This window comes from Trichosurus vulpecula, chromosome 4, assembly GCF_011100635.1.
Source record: "Trichosurus vulpecula isolate mTriVul1 chromosome 4, mTriVul1.pri, whole genome shotgun sequence".
NCBI lineage: Eukaryota > Metazoa > Chordata > Mammalia > Diprotodontia > Phalangeridae > Trichosurus > Trichosurus vulpecula.
The window spans coordinates 403,674,633-403,696,702 of NC_050576.1; positions in this window are offsets into that span (position 1 = coordinate 403,674,633).

A 22,070-nucleotide genomic window follows, 5' to 3' on the forward strand; every position below is an offset into this window, starting at 1 on the left:
TTTATCGTGTGTCTCTTATTTTTTTTACTCAGGGAAACAGGAAACCTTACTTTTTTTAGGAGTTATGAAGAGCTAATTATGCCTCCTCTCATAGGTATGCAGTAAGAGGAAGCTCTATGTCCAAGATATTCATCCCTCTTTCCCAGCTTTACTCTCTGACTCTGACAGCCTCTGATTTTTCTACCAGTTTGTTGAACAGCATCTCCTTTCCCATGTAACTTGGTAAAAGACATTGGTAAATCTTATTCTGACTCATGTCCCTAACAGTGCCCATAGTCCTATACTTCTGAGATGAATGAGAAACTCAAGAGAAAGTGAATAATTAATAATCAATTTATTAATTAGGCTAGCTAATAATTAATAAATTGGTGGTCAGTGATTTCTCTCATTAACTGAAGACCCCTAAAGGAGATGTTGAATGCTTTAAATATTTTTTTTTTGAAAGGGAATGCCCCTGACAGGAGAAATGAACCCTGATTGGTAGACATTTAAATGAGGAGGTGGGCTAAAAGTCTTCAGCTGCTTCTGCTGAGTGTGTGGCTTGATCATGAGACTCAGCTCTCTCCAGCAATCTGGACAAAGGAATCCCATCTCCACACAAACTGGGCAGTGACCCTGACATAGTAGAAGATCCCGGCCTTTTTAAGCTAAGGCCTTTAAAACAATTGCTATTTACACTCACTCTGAGTCATCAAAACCCAAACAACAAGCTAGTAAGGCTTGGGCTGGGACCTATTATTAGCCAATCAGTGAGAGCCAGAGTGATTTGGGTTTAAAGGCATAGTCTAGTAGTTCCATTGGAATCCCAATGGCCTGGTTTACCAGAGCTAAATTCTAAGAAATCATCAATGAAAACTATGTGAGACAAAAGAGTTAATGTCGCAGTTTTCTTAGGGGGGTACAAAAAACAAAAAAACTTGATAGAACAGAAATGGATCTTCATGTCATGTCCACTATGTGTAACTCCAAGAATCTGTCTTTAAGCCTCTTCTTTTTACTTGCTATATTATCTTATTTTATCTCATCAGCTCTCACTGTATAGAGATTTTCACTCTTATGAGCTCTCTACAGAGATTCAGTTATCCTCTCTATACAGATGATTATCAGATCTACATATTTAGCTCTGATCTCTCTCTTGACTTCTTAGAGTCTTACATCTTCAACTGCTTGTTTGCAATTGAAACAGATGTCTTGTATCTTATTTTTAGAAAACTTATTTTAGTCTTCCAGAAGCCAAGATGGTGGAGTAAGCAGTACATTGCTGCCACTCTCCTACATTGATCTCTGAAAAAACAGAAAATAGTACCCCAGGAAAAATCCTGGAACAGCAGAGCCAATGGAAATATGGATAGAGCAGTGTTTTAGCCCAGGAAATTTGGAGCATTGGCAATATGACTCTGATAAAAGGCGAGTGCATTCCAGGACAGGAAGCATCCCAGTAAGCCAGCAACAAGTCCTCAGCAAACCAGCAGGAGATCCTGATCCCCAGTGTGGTGGAACAGGCATACACCAACACCAGGACCCTGCTATGCGCCTTAGCATAGCCAAGGGAGTTCGCAGGATCCAGCCTGGAGAACCACCATGTGCTTTAGTATAGCCCTGGGTGGGCAGGTGTCCTGTAGTGGCCAGGCCTCCACATGCTTCAGTGTAGCCCCCGAGAAATGCAGGAAAACCCCACCTAGGTTCCAACATGCCAGACACACCACCACTAGGACCCCTGCTCAGCACCAGGTAAGCTGCCAGACCCCTCTGCAGCCTCTAGCTGCCAGCACCTAAGGCCCCAGCACACCAAGCTAGTGAACCATGCCCCTGGCCCCCAGCACAAGACCCTTGGGACAGTGCCTCCTGTGCTCTAGCAGGAGAACTCAACTTTAAAAGCCAGGAAATAGGCAAACAAAATGAGCAAAAGCAAAAATGAACATTGACCGTGGACAGTTTTTATGGGGATAGGGAAGACGACATTATTGACATACCTACATTTGAAACCTCAAAGGGGAATATGAATTGGTCTCAAGCCCAAAGAAACGCTCTTGGAAGAGCTCAAGAAGGATTTTAAAAGAAGAGAAATAGAAGAAAAAGTTGAAAATAAATGAGAGCTATGCAAGAGAGAGTCAACAGCTTGGAAAAGGAAGGACAAAATTTGACTAAGGAAAACAAATTCCTTAAAAAATGCAATTGTGGGATTCATGAAGCTGTAGAAAGACAGCGGCCCAGGTGGTAGATCTGTTGCAGGAGGTGGTGTGGCTGGAGGCACCGCCTGAGGGGCTCTGGGCCCTCTAGGCTACCCTGCAGGCAGTGCCTCTCAGTTTGGTGCTCTGGGAACAGGTGGCTGAGATCTGGCTTGAGCCTCTCATCTTGCTACTCAGTGGGAATCACCCGTAGCAGACTACCTTGTGTGTGTGTCCATTCTGGAGAGATTTCTCCAAGTTATGGAAACAGTCTACGTGGCCTGAAACCTAAGGGATGAACTGCGCGGGGGACTATGTCACCCTGATGATGCTGTGGTAATCCTAACTCTGTCCCAAGTTGGAAGAATTGTGGAAAATTCAGAGGCTGTTACTGAGATTCTCAATAGTCCTGAATTATTGAAGGAAATGCTTTATTGCATTGGTGCAGAAAAATTGTCTGTAGCTAAAGTGGCCACAGGTCACTATCAAGAATATTCTTAACTCAAGCTGGCTTGGAGTCTTTATTTGAAAGCAGCCTGCTAGATGATTTGAAAAATGTACTGAAAACAAGTAACATTGTATGGTACAGGGTTTATGAGCTGATTGTGGAGATTGCCTCTGTTTCACCAGAATCCTTAGTGGATTAGTAGCCCAGCTTATTGGAGAGCTGACTGGTGATGATGTGCTAGTCAGAGCTACCTGTATAGAAATGGCAACACCACTGGCATACACTCATCATGGCCGAGAATACCTTGCCCAAGAACGAATAATTGATCAAATATCTAATATCATCATTGGGGCAGATTCAGATCCTTTCTCCAGTTTCTGTTTGCCAGGATTTGTCAAATATTTTGGCAACCTGGCAATAGTGGATAGCCCTCATCAGATCTGTGAATGATATGCAGTCTTTGTAGAAAAAGTCTTTGAAGTGGCAGAAGGTCAGGACCCCACCATGACAGGAGTAGCAGTGATCCCTAGGGATCCTGGGCTCAAATGTGGAAAACAGGAAGTCAGTTTGAACACCTGCTAAAGAGAATAGGATACCAGGTAAAGAATGTTTCAACGGAACTAAAAATTAGATGCAATTTCATCTCTTCTTCATTCACCACATGATCAACAGACTGATGATCTCCTAAGAATGACAGAATTCTGGTTCTTATCTTTAACTCGGGAACCACTGCAACATTTTAGGGAGATCAGCCTCCAGCCTTTCCTTGAGCTGCACTGTGCTGGATTAAAAGTGTTCACAGCCATTGCAAACCAACCCTAGGCTCAGAAACTTATGTTTAACAGTCCAGGGTTTGTGGAATACATTGTGGTTTGGTCTGTGGAACATTACAAAACTTCAAAAGACGCTAAATATGTGAAAGCCCTTGCAAACTCGAAAACAATTGCAGAAATCTTTGGAAACCAATATTATTTAAGACTAAGAGCTTACCTGAGTGAAGGCCCATACTTTGTGAAGTCTGTTTCAACTACAGATGTGGAAGGAACGAAATGAGTTCAACAAAATTCAGTTTGGGGGAGACCAATCTTTCATGACAAAGACATCTTCCAAAGACATTTGAGTTTTTGCTTTTGTTTTTTTTTTTGGTCTATATTTAACATAACAGACAGAAAATACTTCTAGCTAGAACTGCACTTAAAAAAAAACCATGGTGTGTTTAAGGTAGACTAACATAAGGTAGACTATGCATTTGTTGCTGTATTTGAAGTACATTGTGGAACAGGGTTTTGAAGCACTTTGACTGTAAAAAGAAAATATTCCACATTGCAGGGGACTTTGGTCATTATTTGAATTAAGTATTTTTCTGCTTCCCTAAATAATCTTGCTAAAACTACATATAATTTAAAAAAATATAGTCACAAATTCTGGGAAATTCTTTGCTCTAGAGATGCCCAAATAGAAAATATTTCCTCCTACAAAGAATCCTGCTTTATTCCAAAGAGAAGCAAATTGCATTAGGAATTCTATTCTACTCCTGACAGACCTTTTTGTTCTTTATCCCACTAGCTCCTCACTGTTGGATGTGCATACTCTTCGCATCATAAAGCACTGTGGACTCCTAAAATTATCTGTTCTCATCTTTATAATGCAAGTAGACCATTTTAAATAAGGTCTCTTTGGTGAGCTTTTGAGATGAGTTTTTATAATTGTTGTCTTTTCTAAGAAAATGACACATTCTGGGGCAGCTAATTGGCCCAGTGAGTAGAGCACTGGCCCTGGAGTCAGGAGGACCTGAGTTCAAATGTGGCCTCAGACACTTGGCACACTTACTAGCTGTGTGACCTTGGGCAAGTCACTTTTGTTGGCCAATGATCACCAAATCAAAAATTTGGAGTCTGAATTAGAGATAAGAAAAGGTCTTCATTCTTTCTCATGAGAAAGCACAGCCCTCATCGCTCAAGCAGTGTCAGCCAGGGAGTGCAAGAGTCTGGAAGCTTGCAGGCTTTTTTTTACCCTATTCCCCAATTCAGTCCCTTCCCTTGTCCTTTCCCACCATTGACTGGTCAGATAGGCTCACAGTCTTACAACAAGCAACTAGCTAGTTGTTGCAAAGCAATATCAATCTTTCATTACCATAATTATGCATTGAATTAGTACCCTGTCAGAGCACAGGTGGTTTTCCAAAACCTTATTATGCATTTCCTTTTACCAAATTTGGAAGCAACCAATTAGAAGAGGGTATAGAATGCTTTTTCCAATCAGAGTTGTATTGGCCTCAGACCTATAATTTGCATATCCTGTGTCCATCTAGAGAAAACACCAATTCTAAGACCCATCACTTAAGTTTCTTTTTGTCATTCTGGGGAAATTACTGGTTTGCATTATTCAGAAAACTAAACTTGTCTGCAGAGTGCAGCAGAGAGGTTACAATGAGGGAGCTTCACTGTGAGCCATCCCTCACACATTTAACCCCAATTGCCCTGCCTTCCCCCCTCCAAAAAAAAGAAAATGAGAAATTCTGTGACTTAAGGAAAATCCAGAGGGTAAAAAACCCTTTCAACTTGAAATCTTGTTTTGATAACTCTTTGCTGTAACTACTGAGTTGCATCTGTACTGTTTCTATATCTGACTCTTCCCACTTTTTTCCCTTTGCACATGATTAAAAAACTCTCCCTGGCCAAAAAAAATACAATTGGTCAAATGGGAAAAAAAATCCACTGAAGAAAACAACTCCTTAAAAAGTAGAAATTGGCCAAATGGAAGAGGAGGTATACACATTTACTGAAGAACTCCTTTAAAAAAAGTAGAATTGGCTGAATGGAAAAGGAGGTACAAAATCTAACTAAAGAAAACTGTACTTTAAAAATTAGAATTGGTCAAGTGGAAGCTAATGACTCTGTGAGAAATCAAGAATCATTCAAACAAAATCAAAAGAATGAAAAATAGAAGAAAATATAAAATGCCTCATTGGCAAAACAGCTGACCTGGAAAATAGATCCAGGAGAGAGAATTTAAGAATTATTGGTTTACCTACCTGAAAGCCATGATAAAAAAAAAAAAAGCCTGAACAGCATCTTTCAAGAAATTATCAAGGAAAAGTGCCCTGATATCTTAGACTCAGAAGGTAAAACAGTCATTGAAAGAATCCACTGATCACCTCCTGAAAGAGATCCCAAAATGAAAACTCCAAGGAAAATCGTGGCCAAATTCCAGAATTATCATGTCAAGGAGAAAATACTGCAAGCAGCCAGAAAGAAACAATTTACATATTGTATAACCACAGTCAGGATTACACAGGACCTGGCAGCTTCTACATTAAAGGATTGGAGGGCTATAAATATGATATTCTGGAAGGCAAAGGATCTTGGATTACAACCAAGGATCAACTACACAGAAAAATTGAGTACAAAGATGGACAGGGATTTAAAACTTTCCTGATGAAAAACCCATCCCTTCCAGCTCTTTTTATATTTGAAAATTAAGATAAACTGAGAGACAATGATCTGAGAATGATTGACTTATTAGGGTAGTAGGACTAATAAATTTTGTCTATGGCCTCTCAGTAACCAAAGGTAGGGCTTACTAAGCCTATAGTTTTGGGAAGTACAATGGAACAAAAAACAAGAGTTGGGGAGGTGGAGAAGACAATGAGATTGGTTACAAAGTAGACAGCATCATGGGGTGAAGACAACATGATTGTTTACATCAAGGAAAAATGTGGGGGCTAGCAAACACTTCTATTTGTCATTAAGGAATGGTGATTGATTTAAGGGATTCATCTGCATATGGCAGACCTTGTTAGTGGACTTGAGTTAGCATGCTCCTGGCATCTAGAGGGTTTGTTAGGGAGATAATTATTTTCCTTAATATAGTGCGAGGACAATTCAGTGACAATGTATCTCTTAGAGATAGCTTCAAGACTTAAAGATAACACCAGATGTCTTGTTATTTTCCTGGGAGTTGAAGGTATGGTTTTCTCATTCATTTTAACTTTACACTTACTCAAAGATTAAGCTAAATTCCTGAGTTCAACTCAAGCACATCCTGGTCCTCTTTACTTTACTCAACATCGATTCATACAAGCCTTTTCAGGTCTCTCTGATATCATCTTTTTTGTCCTTTTTTTAAAAACATCTATTTTTTATTGTATGTTAATTTTATTAAACATTTCCCAATTACGGTTACCTCTCCCCCATCACGACTTTCCCCATTGCAGTTTTGACATATCATGGGTTGGCATAAGAAAGTAAATGGGAATTTTTTGAGAGTTTTGCAAAAACTGCAGACATCATGCAAAGGCCAGTAGATGACACAGAAAAAGTTTAGACACTTAGAAATGCATAAAATATATGTATGGTATTGTATATCAACATTTTGTCTTTTTATCATTTATTTGTAGTTTTCAACATTCACTTCCACAAGATTTGAACTTCCAAATTTTATCCCCATCCCTCCCCTCCCCCCACTTCAAGATGGTGTGCATTCTGATTACCCCTTCCCCCAGTCTTCCCTCCCTTCCATCAACACCCCCCCCCATTTTCTTTTATCCCCTTCCCTTCTACTTTCCTATAGGCCAAGATAGATTTCTATATCCTGTTGCCTGTATATCTTATTTCCCAGTTGCATGTAAAAACAATTTTTAGCATTCGTTTTAAAAACTTTGAGTTCCAAATTCTCTCCCTTCTTCCCTCCCACCCACCCTCATTGAGAAGGCAAGCAATTTGATATAGGTTATGCATGCGTAGTTATGCAAAACACTTCCATAATAGTTATGTTGTGAAATCCTGTCCCACTGCTCCTCTAAGAATGCTCCTTCGACCCTGTTCCTCCTCAAAAGTCTTTGCTTCTGACTATCACCTCCCCCAATGTGCCTTCCCTTCTATCATCCCCACCTCTCTTATCCCTTTCTCTGCTACTTTCCTTTAGGGTAAGATAGATTCCCATACCCAATTGAGTGTGTATGTTATTCTCCCCTTAAGCCAAATCCAATGAGAGTAAGGTTCATTCCCTTTCACCTACCTACTCTTCCCCTACAATGTAAAGACTTTTTCTTGCCTCTTTTATGTGAGATAATTTACTCCATCCTACCTCTCCCTGTCTCCTTGTTCCATTACATTCTTCTCTCACCCCTTAATTTTATTTTTTAATTATCATCCCTTCGTATTCAACTCACCATGTGCCCTCTTTATATATATATATATATATATATATATATATTCCCTCCAACTACTTGAATACTGAGAAAGGTTTCATGGCTTACAAATATCATCTTTCCATATAGGAATGTAAACAGTTCAATTTTAATAAATACCTTATGATTTCTCTTTCCTGTTTGCCTTTTCATGCTTCTCTTGAGTCTTGTATTTGAAAGTAAAATTTTCTTTTCAGCTCTGGTCTTTTCACCAAGAATGCTTGAAAGTCCTCTATTTCATTGAAAGTCCATTTTTCCCCTGAAGAATTATACTCAGTTTTTCTGGTTAGGTGATTCTTGGTTTTAATCCTAGCTCCTCTGACCTCCAGAATATCATATTCCAAGCCCTCGGATCCCTTGATGTAGAAACTGCTAAATTTGTGTTATCCTGATTGTGTTTCCACAATACTTGTATTGTTTCTTTCTGGCTGCTTGGAATATTTTCTCCTTGATTTGGGAATTCTGGAATTTAGATGTAATTTTCCTTTTGGGATCTCTTTCAGGAGGTGATTGGTGGATTCTTTCAATTTCTATTCTAGAACCCTCTGGTTCTAGAATTTCAGGGCAATTTTCCTTGATAATTTCTTGAAAGATAATGTCTATCTTCTTTTTTTGATCATGGCTTTCAGGAAGGTAGACCAATAATTTTAAAATTATCTCTCCTGGATCTGTTTTCCAGGTCAGTTGTTTTGTCAGTGAGATATTTCATATTGTCTTGTATTTTTTCATTCTTTTGGTTCTGTTTTAAAATTTCATAATTTCTCATAGAGTCATTAGCTTTCATTTCCTCCATTCTAATTTTTAAGGAATTATTTTCTTAAGTGAGCTTTTGGCCCTACTTTTCTGTTTGTCCAATTCTGCTTTTTTAAGGCATTTTTCTCCTCATTGCCTTTTTGGACATCTTTTGTCATTTGGGTTAGTGTATTTTTTAAGGTATTATTTTCTTCAGTATTTTTTGGGTCTCCTTTAGCAAGCTGTTGACTCAATTTTCATTATTTCTTTACATCATTCTCATTTCTCTGGCCAATTTTTCTTCCACTTTTTTCACTTGATTTTCAAAATCCTTTCTGAATTCTTCTATGGCCTGTAGCCAATTAACATTTTTCTTGGAGGATTTTGATAAAGGAGCTTTCACTTTGTTGTCTTCTTCTGGTTGTATGTTTTGAACTTCTTTGTCACCAAAGTAAGATTCTATAGTCTGAGTTTTTATGCTGTTTGCTCATTTTCCCAGCCAATTACTTGACTTTTTAGCCCTTTGTTAAGGTAGGACTCTGCTTCTAGTGTGGAGGGTGTACTGTCCCAAGCTTCAGGGGTTTTGTTCAGCTGTTTTCAGAGATACTTCTAGGGACTTGTAAGTTTTCAGTTCTTCTGAGGTGGTATGAGCAAAAGAGAGCTGTTTACTCCTCTCATGTCCTGTGTTCTGGTCTGTGAGTGATCCCAAGCACTCTTTTCTGCCTTGGAACTGTGAGGAGAGTCCCCTCTCCACCATAGCCACAACCTCCACAATATTAGCTTTCCTCTTCACCCCAGGGCTGCCACCCAGGACTGTGACCCAGATGGAAGCAGGGCAAAGCAAGAGAATCCTGTTTCAGCATCAGCAAAGAGATCCCTGCAATCTGTCTCTGATCAGCTGCTCTGTCCACTATCTGTGGGCTGAGAGGTCTGGAAACAGGCACTGCTGCTGCAGCAGCCACCACCATCACTGCAGCTACTGCTGCTGCCTCTGCTTCCCTGGAGCTGGGGCAGGACTGCACTCCTCTCTCACCTAAGTCTGACAGACCTTTCCTACTGACCATATATGTTGTCTTTGGTATTTGTGGCTTGAGAAGTCTGGAAATTGCCACAGCTGCCAGTGATTCAGTCCCCTGAGGTCTGTTTAAGGTTTGCTGGGGGGCCCAGTCTGTGCCAGTGTGCCAGCATTGGTCTGCACTCCTCTCTTAGCCCATTGTAATAGACATTTCCTATAGACCTTCCAAGTTGTCTTAGGCTGGAAATTTGCTTCACTCTGTCATTTTGTGGGTTCTGCTGCTCTAGAATTTGTATAAAGTCATTTTTTACAGGTATTTAGGGGAAAGAGCTCAATCCAGTCCCTGCTTTTATTCCACCGTCTTGGCTCTGCCCCTTTTTTGTCCTTGTGGCTCAGTAATATTCCATTACATTTATATACCATAGATTGTTCTGCCATTCCCCATTCATGGACCTCTCTAGTTTCATTTCTAGTTCTTTACTACTATATAAAAGAGCTGTTATAAGTATTGCTATGTATAAAATATATTGCTGGGTTAAAGGGTGAGTACAGTTTAGTGACTTATAGAAGATAATTTTATATAGTTCCAATTTTCTTCCTAAAACAGCTGGGTCAACAGTACATTTGTATTCCTCTCTTCCAGAAACCTTATCACTAATTGTCATTAACTTCTTTTTGTCATGTTTATGATCTGATAAATATCAGGTCAACCACAGCGATGTTTCATGTGCTTTTTTCTAATCATTAGTATTTTGGAGCATTTTTTTCACGTGGATATTGATAGCTTGAATTTCTTCTTTTGAAAACTGCCTTTTTATAGCCTTGGGACCATTTATTTATAGGGAAGTGGCTGTTATTCTTGTACATTTGAATCAGTTCTTTATATATTTTGGATATCAGACCTTTGTCACAGAAATTAGATGCAAATATTTTCCCAATTTAGTATTTTTCTTCTAAATTTCACTGCAGTAATTTTGCTTATACAGAACAATTCCTACAAAATTGAAATTGTCTATTTTAGCTTTTGCGTTTATCTACCTTTATTTTACTATGTCCGTTTTCTTCTGTATATTATATATGTCATCTGTTCTGTGGATAGAGTTAAATTTTTTTTAAACTTGTAATCTTGATGACTGCTGCTTTGTAGTATACTTTGAAATGTTGTACTTCTAGATGCCTTCTTTTCCACTTTTTCTGTCATTTCCCCTGAAAATCTCAACCTTTTCTTATGTCAGTGGTGATGAGATGAATTTGGAAACACCTTTAAGGTCACCAGATTGGTAATTAATTGGTTTTGGTCTTAAAGTTTAAATTCATGATAATTGTTTATGGTATTGCATTTCTTAAATTTTCTTTTATTGTATATTTCAGCCAAAACTATCATCTGTGTTGTCAGAAAAGCAAATTTGCTTATAATTTAAGTGTTGTTAGGTTAAGGATTTTAATGTAAAAAGTGATTAATGATGAATGGGTTAGGAAACTGTTAAGTCATTTGATATGACCATGTGTTATATTGAAATATTGTAATTTAAGAAATTATGAACTTCAAAGTTTTGTCTTTATTTAAAAGGAAGTTTCAATTAAAATTGTTTTTCTGTAATTTATGAAATTTGCGATATTAAACTATTGTAGTTATTGCTTAAATCAAGCATTTACAAAAGTATATCTGTGAAAGGAAGCTTGGTAATTATGAAGATGCTTTGTGGCCAAGGAACTTAAGAATTGTGTGGTAGTTAGGAGTTAATAATATCAGGATAAATTCTAACTTGTTTTTGAGAGAGGGAATATTTTTATGAAGTAATGTTTAATGTGTGACCTAGTTTTGAGGAAAGTATGTATGTATGTATGCATATATGTATATATAGTTGCTAAAAAAATCTGTGAAAAGTATCTCATGTGCGAGAAAATAAACAAAAGGGTATTAAGAAAACAGTGTGGGTCTCCTGGCAGGAAGACTAGGTGAGACCCTGACATAGGAAAAGTTAAGTAGTTTTTAGTTTTTAGAGGTTTTTATGGGGGTCAGAGACTAGGGGACACAAGATAAAGGAGACAAGGAAAATTTTATGACCCAGAGTAGGGGACGCAATCTTGTCATCCCTTCCCCCACTACCTCGTCCTTAATCAAGTAGGTATGATAGAGCATAGCAACAGCCCTGGGAAAAGGAAGTAGGGGGAGAGGCCACAGAACCGTGCCAGTCAATGTCTAAAGCTAGGGTAAGACAGCCCATCATTTCATCAAAAATTTTATACAATATGGAAATGCATTTGATGTCACCTGAAGTTTATTGTTAGTATTACAATTAAGAGAAATTTGGTTATGCTATTGATTGTTTTCATGCTAGAACCTAAAATTGTTAAGTGATTACTGTACATCGAAAGGAGGGGATTGGGTGAAGACTTTAACTGGATTGGTTCTGCACACTTAGAACTGTCCTCCTGTATATATGAGGGTCAGCAGGCAAGGGGCAGTAGTGTTAGCCCCTCCCTGGGGTCCATGTCGATTCTCATTATTTGGTAAACTTGCCAAGGCCCCTGGACACCATCTGTGTGGGCAAAGTCATCAGCCCTAGGAAAAGACCATGTTTTATTTATGAAGTTCCTAAACAATGAACTTGACTTGCTGAGAAGTTGCAAGCTTATGTACAATAGATAGAAAGGATTTCTAACAATTGGTTTTTACACCAGGACAAGTTTAATTTGAGAAGGAAAAGATGTTAGAGTCCCTTATGTATGTGAGCCCTGGTAAATCTTTATTGCTTATTGCAACTCAGTGAGAATAAAAATAACTGTATCTGACTCTAAGCGGTGATTAGTGAAACTTGCTGTTTAAGGTAAAAGGTTCTTGGGACCATAATTAACTTTGTTTTGAGTTTGAATTTGGGTATAGTTGTCTGCATTAAATTAGTATCTGAAAGAAATGCCACAAGTTGCTCAGAGAGAATGTGATCCTGTATGCTTAACAGATGGAGGTCTGCATCTGGAAAAAGCCAAGAGGACAATCTTAGTGTCAATCTAGGATGGGATCCTCCTGACTATTCCTGAGTCTGGCTATGAAGTGGCAACTGATACTGCATTGTTGGAGAACTGCAAATCTTATCTGAATTAAAACAGAGTCAAGGATGCTTTATCTTGTCATATTTGGTATGTCACATGTCCCTGCCTTTTTTGTCCTGCTATAGCAAATCTCTATGATAAGAGCAAGTGGTCAGTAAAAAAGATATGAGCACAATGTAAGTATGTGAAACCTTGCTGTTCTGATCTGAATGAGTAGTCCTCCCATATTAGTTATCGATAAATTAATGCTGTTGTATGATCATGTGAAATATAGAATCACTGGAATAAGAACATTCTTTCTAAACATTATGAAAATAATTATATAAAGGGAAAAAGAAGGATACAAGCACAATGTTGAATTATTATCCCATAGACGAAGGCTGGGATTTAAAGTTACTAAATTAGAGGTGTATCTGGATGGAATTAAGTCCTTATATGTTTCAAAATGATGTAAAGGCAGTTGGGCATTAATACAATTAACGGAATTAATGACTGGAACTAAATCAGAGACATCTTCAGTTTGGGGAAAAGAATTTCAGTGTAAGTTTCTTAGAGGGAGGTAACTTGTGAGATACTTTTGCATTAATGGAAAAGTTAGATGTTTCTGTTTTGATTCAAATTTATTCCATGACCTAAAACATAATTTAAAGTTAGTGTTTGAACTATCATGTGTATATCTCATTCTTTCAGAGTGAGCATGGCTAGAGGAGAAATTAACATGAAGTTAGGGAAATATTGATCCCTTTCCTTAATTATGTCCCTAATCTCTTAGCGTGAAATTTCTATAATCAAAGGCTTTGTAAGTACAAAACAAATCTATTAAGTAATAGATTCTGGAACATCTTAGGTTACTATAAGATTGCGCTATGAGATGTAGAATTTTAGCCCAAACAACAACTAGCTATTTAGCCTTGATATCTGTTACTAGTATATATTCCTATCTAAGTTAAGGTCCTATAATTCTTTGTAATAATATGAAAACAATTAGGTCAAGGGCTTGTGAGAATGTTGTTCTGTTACTTAGTTAATATCATACTTGTCTCAGTTTTGTTACAGTTCATTAATGTTAAAAGAATAATGGTATGTGAGTTATTTTGTAAATACCTTAGGAGATGTATTGTGTTAAAAATTGATTACCTAATGTATTTATGTAAGTACTGGAGGCTGTTATTAATTCCTTAATGAAATCTCATCCTCCTGGTGGGGGAATTAATAATGAATCAGTGTAAAGTGTAAGAAACTGGGTTCTAATGTGAGTTTCTTGAACATGACAACTGGCCAAGATTCCCATTTTGATCTTGGAAAAATGATAAGGGTATACGTTTTAGGAATAGTAATTTAAAATTGTGTCAAGACCATTTTTTTCAGGAGAGTGGACATGAACAGCAGATTTCTACAAGAAGACGGCAAAGAACATGCTGAAGATGGCTGGACCAAGCACCAAGTACCAAAAGATTTCATCCCCACCAGACAGCTGTGTGAGTGGAGACGTCTGAATCATCAAGGGAAAATTATTCTTATTGTTTTCCTTTGGGCCTCTGTATCTGTATTTGTAAAGGAGACTGCATCCTCTCACTTGTCAGTGCACCAATCAACCTCTCCCCCTTCCATATTTATTTAAAGGGGACATAGATGAAGGGAATAATTCATGAGATATGAAAACAAAATTTGAAAAAGGGAATGTTAAGATGGTGATCATTGGTGATGTAAACAGTGATGAGGATTATCGAATGACGTTCACTAAATTTGAGCAAAAGGGAAATTGAAAGACTGTGGAGGCCAAAACTATACTAGAAAAGGAAGGGAAGAATTGTTAGAAAGAGATAAAGTTTGTCCTTTACAGAAGGACAACATCTAGGACAATGACAACAGAAGGAAATATCTAGGAATCACTTGATTAGAAAGGAGTAGTACAGTGAAAAGAAGAAACAATTCTCAAAAAGGGGGAAAACCAGTTTTGACTGCATCTATAATCAAAAATAGGGAAAAGGCTAAGCTAGACCTGAAATACACATGCTTAATAGCCTCATGAATACTAACTGACACACCCTGCATCAAGTGGGTGAGGTAATATGATAAGGGAGTGTATGTAGTGGGAGTGGAAGGAAACGTGTAACCCAGAAGGATTGGGACCAATCCTTATCTGGAAGGGAAGGACCTTAATCAACTAATCTACATAAGCTGACTCTGCTTCTGTATCATGGCCCCTGGTGCATTCCAGCCCAGGTGGCCTGCTTCTCGAGAATCACAATAAATCTTTCTCTCACTCCTGTGTAAAATTTTGTTTTGGGCATTTCCAGCAGCTATTAGGAAATGGCTTCATCAAAGCTTTCTTTATTTTTGCAGCTAAACTTCCTGAGAAAGCTATCTATCCTTCTACATTTGGTGTCTACACTTACTCTTGCACTCACTTCTAAATACTCTGCAATTGAGTTTCTGATTTCATCATCTGATACTTCTCTCTCCAATATTCCCAGTGATCATTTAATAATCGGTTGCCAAATGTATTGGCCTTTTTGTAGTCCTCATCCTTTTTGATCTCTCTGCAGCATTTGACACTGACCAGATCATCAGAATAGAGTGAATACATTGTTTTCGGATTTTTGTGATACCACTCTCTTATGGTTCTCTTCCCATCTTAGTCTTTTTTGCCAGTTCTTTGTCCGTACCATGTCTACCAAACCTGTGTGTGTCCCAAGGCTTTGTCCTGGTTTCTCTTTTTTCTTCTAGACTTTAGAAATTATTATCTTTTCTTTCCAAACTGAAAAAAACTTATATGAAAACCTTATTGTATATTTAAAAAGAATAGTAAGTTGTACATAACAGATTTCATGTACAATCATCTTTTTCCTATTCTATTATGTTATGCAAATGCTTAGTTTATTTCTTAAGTTCACAATAAAAAAATACTTCCCTATTACTGTGGAGGGTACCTCTAGCCTCTCCATAACCCAGGCTCACAATTTCAGTTACATCTTCAGCTATTCACTTTTTACTTACCCAACATATTCAGTTTACTGCCAATTCTTGTAATTTTTAGCTTTCCAGTATCTCTCATACACTCACTACCCTGCTTTAGAACCTTATCATTTCTCACCTGGTCTATTGAAAAAAATCTTATTGGTCTCTGCCTCCTGTTTCTCCCCATCCAAATCCTCCTCTATTCATCTGTCAAATTGATTTTTCTAAAGTATAGATCTAATCAAGTCATCTTTTTACTTAGTAAACTTGAGAGTTGCTCCCTATTATCTACAAGGATCAAATATAAAATCCTCTCTTTGACATTTGAGGCCTTTCACAATCTGGCCCATTCCTATCTCTTTTCAATTTTCTTATTCCCCTCCATACACTAAGAGAGGTTAGAATAACTCAAGGTAATATTAGAAGACTATATAATGACTGTAGCCCTTTTTTATCTTTTCTTTTGGCACTGGGGACTAACTATATGTACAATCTGTCCCTCTCTTAAGAAGCCATGCCACCTAGGGAATCCCATTTCTTTTGATAAAAATAATAAACAAACAAAACCTCCTATTACCAAACACTTGAATTTAGAAGCATCACCTGAGTTTTACACTGCCTGGGAAATTCCCCATAGCTATGAAATGTCCACTTCAGTCTATGAGGATGGACTTCAGAAATTCTCAGGCTAGGTGAAAATAACCTTGAAAGGCAACCCTTTTCGTACTTGACCACGTGGATCACCTTTCCAAAGCTGTTGTTTCTCAGTCAGAGAGGTTATGCCATGTATCTCTGAAGCTAAATCAGAAACTTGGGTATTCAGCAATTTTTCTCTTCTCATGTGGGTTAAAACACATGTAGCTTTTATGTCCTTCTTCCTGAAGGTAGTCATTAACATTTTCAGGCAGGGTTGATGTGAATGAGCCTCTACTTATGTACCCAGCTAATAAGATCCATTTTTGATGTAAGTCTTTGGCTTTCTTAGTCTCACTCCTGAAGCAAGGCCAAAGGAAAATAAGAAATATAGAAAATTAAGTATAATGTTTCCCATAGATCAGAAAAAGATAAGCATCTTAAGAGAGGTACAAACAGTTATTTAGAAGTTCAAAGGGTGGAGAGGTCCTTTCATAGCTTACCCTTGAGAATGCATTACAGTTTTAAAAATGCGTTTACTTTTTACAGTCTTCTTACATACATATTTATTTATGGGGCTACTCAAGGAATTTCCTTAATTATAAAGCTCTGAACTGCTGGTAGTGGGAAAGCAGGCTCTGTAAGGCAAGAATACCTAGGAACAAAGGTAGTGGGACAAGTCACCAGAAGACACTGTGTATATGGGTGTGATAGTAATGTAAATTTGAAGATCTTCCCATCCATTAATAGGTTCATGTGACCTGCTTAAGCCACATGGAAGCCTAAGTCACGCGAAGTCTGTGGTGGGAGGAGCTTGCTGAACAGGGGGGAACAGGAAAGGGTGGAGCAGGAAGGGTAGAGCAGAATGGAAGAAATTGGTCAGAGCAGTTAGAGCTGAGGGAGAGCAAGCAGGCAGCTAGCTGTGAGTTTTGTTTGTGGGAAGGCCCTAGCAGGGGGAAGGCTTTGAGATAGTGGCGCTCCCTGCAGTGATAATGTGTATAAACTTATTTGTTGCTTTGATGGATTTGGCTTTCTGGTATTTGAATAAATGTTTTCGTTCCATCTCCCATATGGAGAGTCTGTTATATGTTGTGGTTCAGAATTATGCCAGCATATTCATAATTGCTGTTGGTGCTGTCAATATTGTGTTGGCAATACAATGGGAAAAAGCAGGGTCTGAACTGTTGGTGCCAGGTCAGAGAACTAAATAAATGGAGGGAACAGGACAGGATACCATGTGTGGGGGAAGCTGTGCAACACTACAATGAGCCTGAGAGAAAAAGCACAGCATCCAGCTGGGGCCAGTTCTGATCACCCAAAAGTCGGTTGGGGCAGAAACATAGACTAGTGAACCATAAGTGGACGAGGGTGGAAGGAGGCTGAGACACTTTGAGATCCAGTCCCCAAGGAAATCATAATCAGAGAGTCAGGAAGTAAGTAATGAGAAAAATAATGGGGAAGATGGGGAGAAGACTGAAATTACCTAAGATTTAAAGACAAAAAATCTCAAAGACCTTGAACATAGATAAATAAACAAGAAAAACAGTGACAGTAAGGGGAAGTACAGCCTCCAGATTTAGTAAATGAATTCAGTCATCTATGAATAAATACTGCAAAGTGAAGGAAAATGATCCAACACTTAATGAGGCAGAGGGTCCTATGGTTTTTGAGGAGGACATGAAGCAACCACTTGCTATTCTTGGGTAGTTTAAAAAAGAATGAAAATTATGAGAGCAGAATTTATGTCCTGAACAGCAAAAATAATAAGCAGAATATAAAAACTTGAATCTTGCAATGGCAAGCCTCACCAAAGAAATGAAACAGAGAACTTTAAATTTGGAATGCAAATACACAGAATTGGAAATGCAGATACACAGAAGTGAAAGACAACCTAGAAGATGAGAAGCAAAACCAAAAAAATTTAAAATAAACTATGTTCACTATGCAAGCAAAATTGGGGTGTGTTTGGCTGCAAGCCATAAAAGCGACCTTCAAGTGCAAAGGAAAAGACATTCAAATAATGAAAGATTTTTCTGTACCCACTAGAAAAAGGAAGGAATGGAATAATGTGTTCTGAAGAGTAATTGAACTCAGGATGCAGCCTGGGAGACCTATCCTGTAAATTTGAGCTAAACCATACAGGATAAAAGATGAACGATCAATAATAAAGAAAAGTTTGAAACATTTTTAGAAAGAAAACCAGAACTGAAAAAATTATTTGCTTCTGGAACACCCTAAACAACAGAAATACTGGAGGAGTGAACAAATGCATACAGCAACAAAGTAACAACAGAACAACCAGTTCTTCAGACTTTTTTCTCAATGTGCACAAGGGGTCAGGGGTGAATACAGAAATCTGATAGAAGTAACAGTGAATAGGCAATCAATAAGCATTATGGACAGAAACTGTTGATACTCTGCCTATGGGTGAATGCCTCTTTTTGTTGGTCAACTTTAAAACATGGGAGGGTACATGAAAGGGAGAGAGGGAGCAGGGGGATGGAGAGGAGCGAGTGAGGCACTGGGGTCAAGTTAAGGGAATGAGGAGGAAAAGATGGCCTCTGTGGCCTCACAAAGCCCACCTATCACCCCAAAGTCCCTGGGGGCAATTGGAACCTGGAGGATTTGGAGGAACACAAGAAGGAAGCTTCTAAGCAAATGTGAAAAAGAAAATTACCAAGAGAGTGTATATCAATGGGGGAGGGAGGTTCCCTACCATGAGGCAGTGTCCTCTCTAACACCTGCATTGGCATTGTTCTGGGAGTGAGGAACAATGAAAAACAGAAATCCATGGGATAATCCCTATGAAGCAATGGTGGAAACCACCTACAGGGTAAAATCTAGAATGTATACCTTGGAAGCCTTGACTGCATGAAGAATACAGAGAAAAGGGAGAAACAAGATAATTTCAGGGGTCATAAATCAGAGAATAAGGGTCAGTAAACAGAAAGAAAAGGGGTATACTGAAGAAAGTGAAAAGTACTTTTTGGAAAGGGACACAAAAATGAAATAAAAAAAAACACTAATGAATAGAACTTGCTGAAAGGGAGGAGATGAAGGGGATGAATCTACCTGACTGAGAGGAAAAAAGAGTGAGACTACATACACACACACATATGTGCGCGCACGCACACACACACACAGATAAAAGCAGAGAGAAACTAAAAAACAAATCCACCAATTTTGGAGACGGAGGAAAAAATAAACCTAACTTCTATAACTTTAAATGAATGTGAATAAATCAAATAATCCAATAAAACAAAAAAGAGGGACAGATCGGGTAATAAAAATCCTGTAATCCATAAAAGAAATGCATTTAAAAAACAAAGAAATACACAAAATAACACTTAGAGGATGGAAAAAATATTACTCTACATCAGGTGAATCTTTTCAAAAAGCAAACATACCAGGAGTTGCCATCATGCTATCAAACAGTGAAAACAAACATTAAAAAATGGATAAACAAGGAAACTATTTTACTCTGAAGGGAACCATAAATGGTGAACCAAAACCATATGTATATATATACATATATACGTATAATATATGTATACACATACATCATACATATATAATATACGTGTGTGTGTAAGTTTGTATGTATATAGTATATATGTTTTCCAAATGCCTTAGCATCCAAATTCATAAAGGAAATGTCTGAGTTTCAGGAAGACAATAACAAAATAGTAACAGGAGACTTAAATATCCCTCTATCAGTTTTTGAGAAGTCTCATAGAGAGATAAAAATGAAAATATGCAACTGAACAAATTTCTGAAGAAATGAGTTAAAAGACTTATGGCATCTTCTAAATAGGGCAGAAGAATATACATATTTGTCTGTTCCACATAAAACCTTTAAAAAGATCGAGCATGTCATAGGGTACAGAGATATTGCAAACATATGTTAAAAGGCAGAAATAATAAATAGATCCTTTATAGGCCATAATGCAATAAGAATAAAAATTGGTTTAGGGACCACAAACAAAAGATATAGATCCAAGTGGAAACTTAACAATGAAATCTTAAATAATCAGTGGTTCAAAGGAGAAATCCTAGAAATAATAACTATGTAGAAAAAATGATAGTGATGAAACAACATACCAAAATTTTTGAGATGCAGCTAAAGCAGTTGTTAATGGGAAAATCATATCCTTACAATCATACAACAACAAAAGAGAAGATATGAACTGAATATACATTAAAATGACAAAATCAACAAATAAGCCCAACATAAACACAAAAAAGTATATTAAAAAGTGTTTTTAAAGTACATAGTAAAAATTTTTAATTTTTTTTAAAAAAACCCATAGAAATAAAATAAAGCCAAAACCCGGTACTTTTAAAAGACTTTAACCCTTCAGTAATCTAAGAAGAGAGCAGAAAATCAAATCAACCAAATAGCGAATGAACAAGATGGAATTGCAACAAAACCAGGTAAACTATACAAAATATGATACCTAATTGGAAAAGACCATGGCAAATATAAGGGAAGATACATGGGTGTCCGCTGTTACTCCCTCTGACTTGTAATCTAATTGCCGTATCTCATCAGTTTCAAAGCTAATAGGACTGGATAAGTCTCTGAATGATATGCATGATATTTATAAAGTATTTAAAAGTTTTCAAAATCATATATACAGTCCCATGCAGTTAGGGAGTATGGTGGATAGAACCCTCAGGACTTGGGGTCAGGAAGACTTGAATTAAAATCCTGCCTCAGATACTTAATAGCTGTCTGACCAGAGTCAGGGTTAACCTACCTGTGCCTTATTTTCCTCCTCTGTGAAATGAAGAGATTAGATTTGATGGTCTCCAAGGACCCTTCAAGCTCTAAATCTGTGATTCTATGGACCTCTTAGTTACTCTGCCAGGTAGGTAATGTGAATACTATTATTTCCATTTTACAGATGGCAAAATATGAAGTGGTTTGCCCATGGGCACAAAAGCTAATAAATATCAATTAGAATTTGAACCCAGGTTTTCTCTCTTAAGTCAAGTGTCCTACCCATTACATTAAGGTATTTTTTTGACTGAAGAGGTTTATACACACACACACACACACACACACACATACACACATATGTTTATGTTGTGAGACCCACTTGAGCTTCTCATCACCTGAAGAAGGCTGAAAACCTGGACTGACCAATCAGAGAGGACGATTTAAGCCCTTTTGGACTGACATACCCAACAATCTTTGAGATGCTCTCTGAGTAAATCCAAAATCCTCCTGCTGTGTCAGTAACCACAAAACTGGATTAAGCTTACATAGACATCCTGATTCAGGGGCATTTCCTTGCTTTATGGAAATTGGAATCTTGGTTGACAAAAGGCCAGGCATCCTGAGTCAGGAGCACTTTCTTGCTTTATGGTTTTATAATCCCCCTTATCTAACCTTTTCGTGAGCTCAGTTCCAACTATAGCTCCACATGCATGCCACCAGCTTGAGAGAAAATAAAATGAACAGCTCCTGCCTAAGGAACTCTGAGGGACAAGTAGCTGCAGGTTATGATGTCACCACGGGAGTTGAGTTACTGGAGTCAGGTCCCCTGCCCCATGCTCACTCCACACAATAGACAGAGCTAGAAGCAGTGTCAAGGGTCTGTTAACTGGGAAAGGAACTGAAAATTAGTATCTACACACACAGCAGGTATGCCTTTGGGGTTGCCCATGACTTTGGAATGTTGTGGAAGCAATGAAGATTCTTAACCTCCATCAGAGAGCCCAAAAAGTGTAAAGTAAGCAGGTTTTCAGGTTACTGGAATGTCTGTTACTCCCCAAGTAGGTGGCTGTTGTTAAAACTGCTGGTCACTCTTGTGAATCCACCCCTATGGCCTAAGGAAACCAACTAGCTGACCAAGCAACCAG